Consider the following 9,493-nt stretch of genomic DNA (forward strand, 5'->3'; position numbering starts at 1 on the left):
CCTAACACCTGTAAAGGCAATTGGTCCACTAACGAACCTTGAACAATCGAATCTGACCTTAAAATGGTCGAAACTCTTGTTTCCGTCAACTAATCCTTTGTGTGTGTAACCTTTCCTTGTGCATCAAGAATTGTTTATATTTGAAGTGGTGACACTACATCGGATACCTTGGCCGACAGGCAAATTTCAATAGACACACCCTGTTGAGAGAATGAATCTAGTAACTTGTTTTGTGCCTTTTCAGCCATTACATCTTTTTGAGAAGATGTATGGGGGCTAGCAGTTGTCTCGGTTTAAATACTACTCATCTATGTAGGAGACAGAGCTACAGGGTTGACTTCAGAACCTTCCTTATGTGGTGCACTAAGGCACTATCTCCCTCGCGCTCATCCATACAACATTTAGTGGTAAGAGAGTGTTGGTTGGTTCTGTTTCTGTGTTTGTCTTTTACAGTCTGGGATAGATGTTGTGGGTTTTCAACCTCATGACTGTCAATAAAAGAAAGTCATTGGAGACTGAACCTGTATCACAGAACATATGGTAATAGAGAGAAAATGATTTACAATAGTGATTTCAAAAGATTTTACATGACATAAGAAATCACTAATGTATAAAGAAGTTTGATTTTGTTTTTTTTAATATGAATGAGTTTTTGATAAAACATTGATCACTTAGGGTAAAGTCTAAGTAATTCTCATTCATGTCAAAAGGTTACAAATATCTGCAACATAATGTTAACAATATATCATTGACCGATACTTGTTAAGTACTTTAGATACTAATTGTTATGTTGCATAATCAATATATCACTGCACATATAAAACAATATGATTGTGCCTAATGATAAGAGAGTTAAAAAATATGACGACTCTACTAGTTCATATTAAACAATAACTTCAGTTAGAGTGCCATACCATGTTCTTGACGATTGCTTGAGTAGTACACTAGTTCATACCAACCTGAAGTGAGATTGTGAAGAAGAGATTGCATAGTCCAATAGATCTGCAGCTGCAAAGTCCATGAACTGTGGTGCATTGACTTCCTCTTTTGACTCACCAACCAGGAGTACACTTGTACACATCTTACTAGAGTCCAATTCCAAGTGTAATGTGCATCAGGTGCCTGATATGTCGGAATATTCTCAAGTCTCGTCACTGGTGCTATTGTTAGATACTGCTTCCTGATAATAACCTAGCACAATATACAACATTTCACTGATAACATATCCAGCTTGCAAACAGCCATATCCCTCGGATAAACCTTTGCTGTTATCTCCAAAGGTAACCAGAGGGGCAGCTTTCTCAATCCACATTTGATAGCAGGGCTCTATCTCCGATCATATGTCTTGATGATCCACTGTCAAGAATCCACACTTCCGGTTTCACCTATTTTAATGCCCTGCAACACAAATGGATTAACCCTTCTTCGGAACCCAAACTTGGTTGGGCCCGGCATACTTGTAGAACTGTCCTTTGTCAGGCAAAACAACATTTTTAATCTTAATTGTCTCAACTTTCTCAATGACTGAACATTTGACCTTGTAAACAGCATTAACAAATTTATGTTTAAGCCTAGGCACAAATGTCTCCTTTCTAGCCTTAGAAGGACTAGCAGTCTTAGACCTATCATGCTTCTTGTTATTCACATGCTGACGAGGAGTAGTCTTATCATTAGAAACATGCTTACCATTAAAATAAGCATACATCATATTAAAAGCACAAGACATACAATTAGAAACACCACATGCTTTATGAGAGTGATTAACAGCAGGCAATTTATGCATGGTAGACATGACATTTTTGTTATCCAACTCATGTGTGTCTGAGTTAGTCTCAGTTGCTTTCACAACTTTGACAGGAACTTTCTACACACTTGACTTGGAAACAACCTTCTCATTAGCAAGATCTTCAGCACGTATTTCTTCTTGAATAACAGAAGAGGTCGCATCAAATGGTTCAGCAATTGATGATTTATAGAGGGGTTCATCAACACCCTTCAGCACATGTGGTACTTCCCTCCCTTTAGCACAGACACGAGGAGGGGAGTTTATGCCTAATTCTCCAATAACAACATTGTAATCATAACCTATTCCAGATGTTTGATTAACAGAATGCTTACTGTAGAACTCTTTAGCCTTCGAACAAGAATTGAAGTAGGCTCTAACCTTAGTCTCAAGACCGGTGATCTTGTCTTTGAGAATAGTTTCGAGTTTTCTATAACAGTCAACTCTATTCTCTAGAAAAGATACTTGTTCTTTTAATTTGTCTTGATTAATGTGCACAAGTCTTAATTCATTGACCTCTTTCTCAAGGTCTGTGATCTGTAAACTTAACAGTTCATTATCACGACGTGCACAATCTAAGTTACCTCTTAGATGATAAACCATTTCAGCATCAGAAAGTTTTACCTCTATTCTTGACGATGAAGCTTTTCCATCAATAGCCATAAGAGCAAGATTTCCTTCATCTTCATCTTCACTATCAGTATCATCCCAGCTTCTTCCCTTTGCCAGATAAGCCCTTTCAGAGTTCTTTCTTACTTGCTTTGGCTTCCTACATTCTGTGGTAAAGTGTCCCAACTCATTGCAGTTATAGCATCTGATGGTGCTCCGATCAACCATCCCTGTTTTGTATCCACCACTGCTGGTGTTAGAGGATGAAGATCCACCTTTCTGGAATTTGTTGTAGTTGGACTTGTACTTGAATTTGGGATTTCTCTTGAATCTGACATTGGAGAATCTCTTGACAATTTGGGCCATTGACTCATCTTCCAATTGCTCCAGCTCTTCCAAGAAATAAAAATCATCACTGGATTGATTTGTAGTAGGAGGATCATATTCTGCTACTAATACATTTTCCTCAGCCTTGGAATACTGTACCATTCTTTCCGACTATTGAGATTGTTGTTGTTGTTGTTGACCTTCAGCTACAAGAGCAGTAGATGTGCTGACCATTTTATCTTTCCCGTAGACTTCTTTTTGATGAATCTGCTCCAACTCATAGGTTTTCAACATACCATAGAGTCTATCCAAAGAAATCTCACTCAGATCTCTAGCTTCTCTAATGGCAGTGATTCTATGTTCAAGATGAGTTGGCAGTGTTAAAAGGAACTTTTTGTTGACCTCCCCGATTGAATAATATTTTCCATTTATGTTCAGGTTATTGATCAATGCATTGTACCTCTCAAACACTTCAGAAATTTCTTCTCCTGGATTTGATTTAAAATGTTCATACTCAGAGGTTAGGATCTCCAACTTGTTCTCCCTAACTTCCTCTGTGCCTTCATTAATCACCTCAATAGTTTTCCACATGTGTTTGGAATTTTTACAGTTCATCACATGTCTGTTCATCAAGGGATCAAGGGAATCAATTAATATTAATTGAAGGCTGGCATCCAAGGAGGCTTCTTCCTTTTCAGCAGGAGTAAAATCTTCATGCTCTTTTGGATAGGTTCTAGCTTTGGTAATCACAACATCATCTTCTATCACCTCCGGCTCAATAACCATCGGAGTTTTTGGACCCTTCTTTAACAAGTTCAGATATTTGGGGTTTGCAACTTGTAAAAACAAGAGCATCTTCTTCTTCCACATGATATAATTTTCTTTATCAAATAGTGGAATTTTAACAGTTCCAACTTTTTGTGAAGTCATTATGAATTTTTGAATAAATAAAAATTCATGGAGTTGAAAAATCACAAAAGTATAGGATCTTGATTTGTTCGTTAATCAGAAAGCTCTGATACCAATTGTTAGGTCCCAATGTGTTTGTAGAAGGGGGGGTTGAATACAAACAGTACCGAATAATCGAATTAAATGCGGAATAAAAAATGTGAAACAAAATTCAAGTTAAATAAGAATATTATTAAACTTGAAGGGTGTTACAAAAACGGTATCGATTACAAGAAATTTAATCTCAAATTAATTATCACAAATCTAGAATAAATTCGACATGAACTTTTTCTATTTTTGTAATAAAAAGATTCAAATGCTAAACGCAATTTGAGATTAAGTTCTAGGGATTTTGATCCGCTAGATAGTTACACAAGAACAAGAGAATGATTTCTAGTTGATTGGATTTAACTTTACAAACTAGAAATTATGATCTTGAAGTTTGCAGATGAAGGATAAAATATTTCTTCTGCGGCTGATTTGTTTTTTGTTCTTGAGTTGTGTTCTGTATATTGGATGATAATTGAATGTATGCTGCTCATGTTCTTTTTAAATCAATCAACAGACTCTCATTGAACTGGCAAGACAATCCTGAGCTCAGCAAGACAATCGGTAGGACTATTGATTGTACTAGCAAGACAATCTGATTGAACTACAATGACTTTCGGTATGACAATCAGTTGAACTAGTAAGACAATCTCCTTCCCAGTAAAACTTTCGGTATGACTATTGAAATGACTTGGCATGACAATCGGTATGACAATCCAGATTGTAATGCTAGTTCATTTTCAATTGTCTTGCTGATTTAAGACTGTTTTTAATCCAATTAAACTTCTGAAAATCCTTAATATTAATTCAGAATTAATTAATCAATTAATTCAATTAATCAATAAATTAATCTTTGCAGATATAATTTATTTTCTTAATTAAATTATATGACTTAATTAATTAATAGAGAATTAATACTAATCTTGAGCAGCAACCATTCTTCTGAAAATCTTCTGATAATCACAGTCAATTATGAATCAATTCCACCACTTCAATGTTGACACTCGATGTACTGTCTGGTTCATGAGTGACTAACTTCCGTGACGTTTCTTCATGTCTTGACTTTGATACTTGATTTTCTTCAGATTAAATCCTTGTAATTATCTGATACCCTGACGAGATCTCTGTCACTTGATTAAATCCACAACCTTGATTTATATCACTGAGGCTTGATCAATTTCTTGAACTTCTTCCAGTGAATTAATTCCTCAAGTCTGTAGATGAACCTTGTTTCTGAATCCTTTGACAGATGTTACTTTGCGAGATCTCTTTGACGGTAGATCCACTATTTACTTATTACATTCTTATTTGAGTTGAGTTAAATCCTTGAATATACAAATAGGCTATGACATATGCCTTACCTCAATAGAGAGTCGTATTACTATACGAGGAAGGTTGCAGTGCAAGCATAGAATTCTAGTGACGCTGATGTCTAGAATGAGATCCCAGATTCGATTTTCGATATCGAGGGAGTTTCAAAGGTGATTGGGTATAAGCTCGAGGAAGAGCATGGGTCCATAGAATGATGGACGGAATAGCAAAAATATTTAGGCATGTGAAATACGATGCTATAATAGTTGATATTGATATATATACATATATGTTTTGTTCTCCTATGACAAACCTCTATAGTTCAGAGGTAGATTCCAAGCCAGATATTTTGTGGCAGTATATTTTATATATATATATAATTCTCTTCAATTCGTTCTTTTCTCTCCTTTTCATTTCATATAAGCTGAGAAAAACAACCCTTCCAGAAGGGGAGGTATTGCCGAATGACTATCTATCTGTGTGATAGAAGCCTAGTAGGATACCACATGTTGTTTAATTACTTGTCAAGTACTAAAGGCTGGCCACCTTCTGTACTAACTATGCAATAGAACAAGTGTTCATGATCATAGTGATCTCTCAACAAATTCCTTTACTTCTATATGATTGATCAAACTTTGGAAAATAGAAACAGATGAAAAAGGAGTAGTAAAGTTATGGTGGTATTCAGAATGGAAACACATTCGTGATACTAAGGTTGACGTGGTTATTAAAAGATTATAGAACGCTAACGAGCAAGAATATAACCAGTATAATATTAGGAACGGAAGGTAGTAGCGATTACGAACTGGAAAAGAATGGGTATTGAGAAGCAAAAGCTCAAATGATAAAAGCTATAATGAGAGTCTGTGCAATAGACTTGAAAGAATTTGGAATGATCACTTAACGCGGGTTGAGTTTTCTCACGATAATAGATCGTATGTCAGGTATCGAGATATCGTCTTATGAGATCTTTGAGGGAAGACAATGTCGATCCCCCTTATGTTAGGATGAAGTTGTAGAGCGCAAGATGCTCGGACCAGCAGTGGTCCAAAGGACCAAGGATATAATAGATTTAATCAGAGGACGGCTGGTAGTAGCCCAAGATGGGAATACGAAGTATGCTGATTTGACTCGAAAGGACAAAGAGTATGAAATAGGGGACCTAGTGTTGTTATAGGTATTCCCTTGGAAAGGATTGATGAGGTTCGGAAAGAAATGAAAGCTAAGTCCACAAATTGTTGGACCCTTTGTGGTATTAAGACGTATTGGGAAGTTAGCATATGAGCTAGCCCTACCCCCGATCATGTAGCAAGTTCATAACGTGTTCCACGTATCAATGTTAAGGAAGTGTAATTCGGATGCCAGATAAATAGGGGCATATGAGCGCATAGACATGCAACCAGACGTAACCTACATGGAGCAACCAGGAAGGGTTATAGATCAAAAATGGACAAATGCTTAGGAGAAGAGTTATCAAACTAGTCAGAGTTTGATGGTAGAACCACAATGTGGGAAAATTATGAAAGAGTTAGAAAGTGTAATTCTAAGAAAGTATCCCTACTCATTTTCTATCTGATTCCGGGATGGAATCCTTTTAAGGAGGGGAGACTGTAATAACCCCAATTTTTGGAATTTTTGAAACCCTTATGAATAGTGTTTTGTTGATTATGCTGATTAAGAAAACTTTTCATGCCACACTATGAAGGGGTTCTTTTATTGATCTTCTGGGATATTATTAGTACTCTATGTGGTATATAAGTGAATGTAAAGATCGTCAGAATTCAAATCTGAACACTTTGATTTTTCCCGAAAATCCACCAGATACCGAAAGAATTGAGTATAAGGTAACAGAATAAAAAGGATTTAAATTCAAGGATTATAAGAGAGGATCATAAAAGGAATATAATGTATTGAGAAAGGTTAAGGGAACCTAAGTAATAAGATCCCGGGTATGATCCCTCAAACGATAAACGAAAACGAAAGTTAAGCGAACCGTATAACAGATCAGCGGTCATTAGCCAAATAATTAAAAGCTAATCAAAGGGATTAGTGAGGATGATGTCATCAAACCAATAAGAAGAGGACAAAGGAGGGAGGGTGACATCACATGGTGACATAAGCATGACCAAGCAAAGTGTGTTGTTGGTTGAATTAGAACCACACAAAAATTACCATGGTAAAAAGGTAACAAAACAAATCAAAAGCAATCAACCAAGCCAAAACAATTCATTTCATCAAAATTAGAAGTTGACTTCTCTTCTTCAAGAACAAAAGCTCTCGGCTTTTTCTTCTTAAACCAAGGAAGAAATTTCAAACCCCTAGCTACACACCTTCAAAAATCAAGAGGTTTGTTTCTTTAGCTTCCATAATTCATAACTTAGATGAGCCATAAGTTAAAGCTCAAGATTCCATGATTTACATAGCTAATCAATTCATCAAAGTTCTTGGTGAATAGTGTTTCCAAGAACTAACTTTGTGTTTTCTTATATTTTCTTCAAGATTCAAGCTTAGTAAAGATAACTAGTGGTTAATTAAAGCTTCCTTATTGATTCTCCACTCTCCAAGGAAGGTATAACCCCTCCAAACCATAACTTTATTTGAGTAATTAGGTTTAGTTTTGTTGTTATAATTCATGAGAGGCTTGCTTGTTGTGAATGTAGAGATTAGTTGGTTTTGTAAAAATTTTGGAGTGGTAGTTCTTGGATTGTTGATTAATGAACTTAAGTGTAGTTTAAATTCATGTTTAAGAATAGTATAAATTGATAATGTGAAGTTGTTGGGGCTGTTATGATGTAGTATGAATGGAGTTTTGGTTGGGATGTTGATTGTGAGATGATTGTGAGATGATTTGGAGTGGTTTAAATTTGGGTAATCGCGTAAACATAGCCGTCGTAATGTCCGATTTACTTTAGGCTATTTTTGTTCTTAAAATTAGGACCCGTGAACTCACTGCTAGGTTTCGACTATTGCCATGATTAGATAGTTCATGTTACGAGCTTCGTTTTGATATGTAGTTCGTTTGAATCCGATGAACGGTTTAGGAGAAACGACCGTTTTAAGTAACGGCGTTTCGCGAACGAATCATTACCCCTCGCCTTACTTTGAAACATAGGTTAAAGACCTAAAAGGACTAATTGGAGTATGAAACATTTATGTAAAGTGTGTTAGGTAGTTGGTAAGGCACTCGCGAAAGAATCGCCTTAAAACTCGTAATGGTTAATTTATTAAAAATGGTGGAGCCGAGGGTACTCGAGCGACTTAAGAGAATCAGTAAGCGCAAAGCGAGCGTTAGAGTCTAAATTGGTTAAAGTATAGATTGATAAGTGACTTGGGTTTAATTCCAACTTATATGTTGTTTATAGGTTACCAGACTCGTCCCAAGCCATTTGTAACCCCCAGTCGCTCAGGCAAGTTTTCTACCCGTTATACTGTTGTTGTGATGTATATATGTATATGCATTATCTTGTGATAGATGCATGTTGGTTAATTAGCAAATTTTGCGATATATTGAAGCATGCTGATATGGTATATATATGCATGTCTGTTTCGTAATCTTGATATATATCTGTTGATTCAAATGCTTATTAGTTGCATAATACATATGCTAGAGATAAGCAGTAGTTGTGTATACCCTGAGTATAGGGGACTCAAAGGTGAACATTTTCTAAAACCGGGAGTCGATGTTCCCGAGTATATTATATATATATATATATATATATATATATATTGATATAGTTTCAAAACTATTAATCGAATAAGGTTTATTCGATAGCTTTATTTATTTAATAAATATTACTTTGAATATTCATTCGAGGACTTATGACTCGGTTTATTTATTTAATGAATATTACTTTGAATATTCATTTGAGGACTTATGACTCGGTTTATTTTATTTAATGAATATTACTTTGAATATTCATTCGAGGGATTATGACTCCGATTATTTACTAATTATTATTCTTAATTTTATTAAAGAATAATGTGTCGATAATCAAACTTACTTTTGATTATTCAAATAAAGATAGTACTTTGTATAAGTATATCTTTGGTTATTTAATATTCATTGCAAGTATAAGTTATAAAACTTCTACTTCAATTATTTTTATAAAGATTATTCTTTATGAGAATATTATTTAAATAATAATATTCGGATATTTTCTAATAAATTGGGACTGATTTATTCCATTAAATCAGCACTACTCCAAACATTCTTGAAAATGTTTGCGAGCCTTTAAAATGATTTTAAAAGTTAGAGCGGACCCCAAAACTCATTTTTTATATATTTAAGATCTTCCTTTCAAAGGGAATTTAAATATTCGCTCAAAACCTGAGGGATTCGGCTATGTGGTGTGTTTATATTCGCAACCAGGTTGCTATTTTGATAAAAGAGTTTTGATTACTTCCCCAATACTCGGGAAGTAAAATTCTTGGAACAAGTTAATCCATTAACAGGCATCGCCTGGGAAA

The sequence above is a fragment of the Apium graveolens genome, unplaced genomic scaffold (assembly GCF_009905375.1).
Source record: "Apium graveolens cultivar Ventura unplaced genomic scaffold, ASM990537v1 ctg1613, whole genome shotgun sequence".
In the NCBI taxonomy this organism is placed as follows: domain Eukaryota; kingdom Viridiplantae; phylum Streptophyta; class Magnoliopsida; order Apiales; family Apiaceae; genus Apium; species Apium graveolens.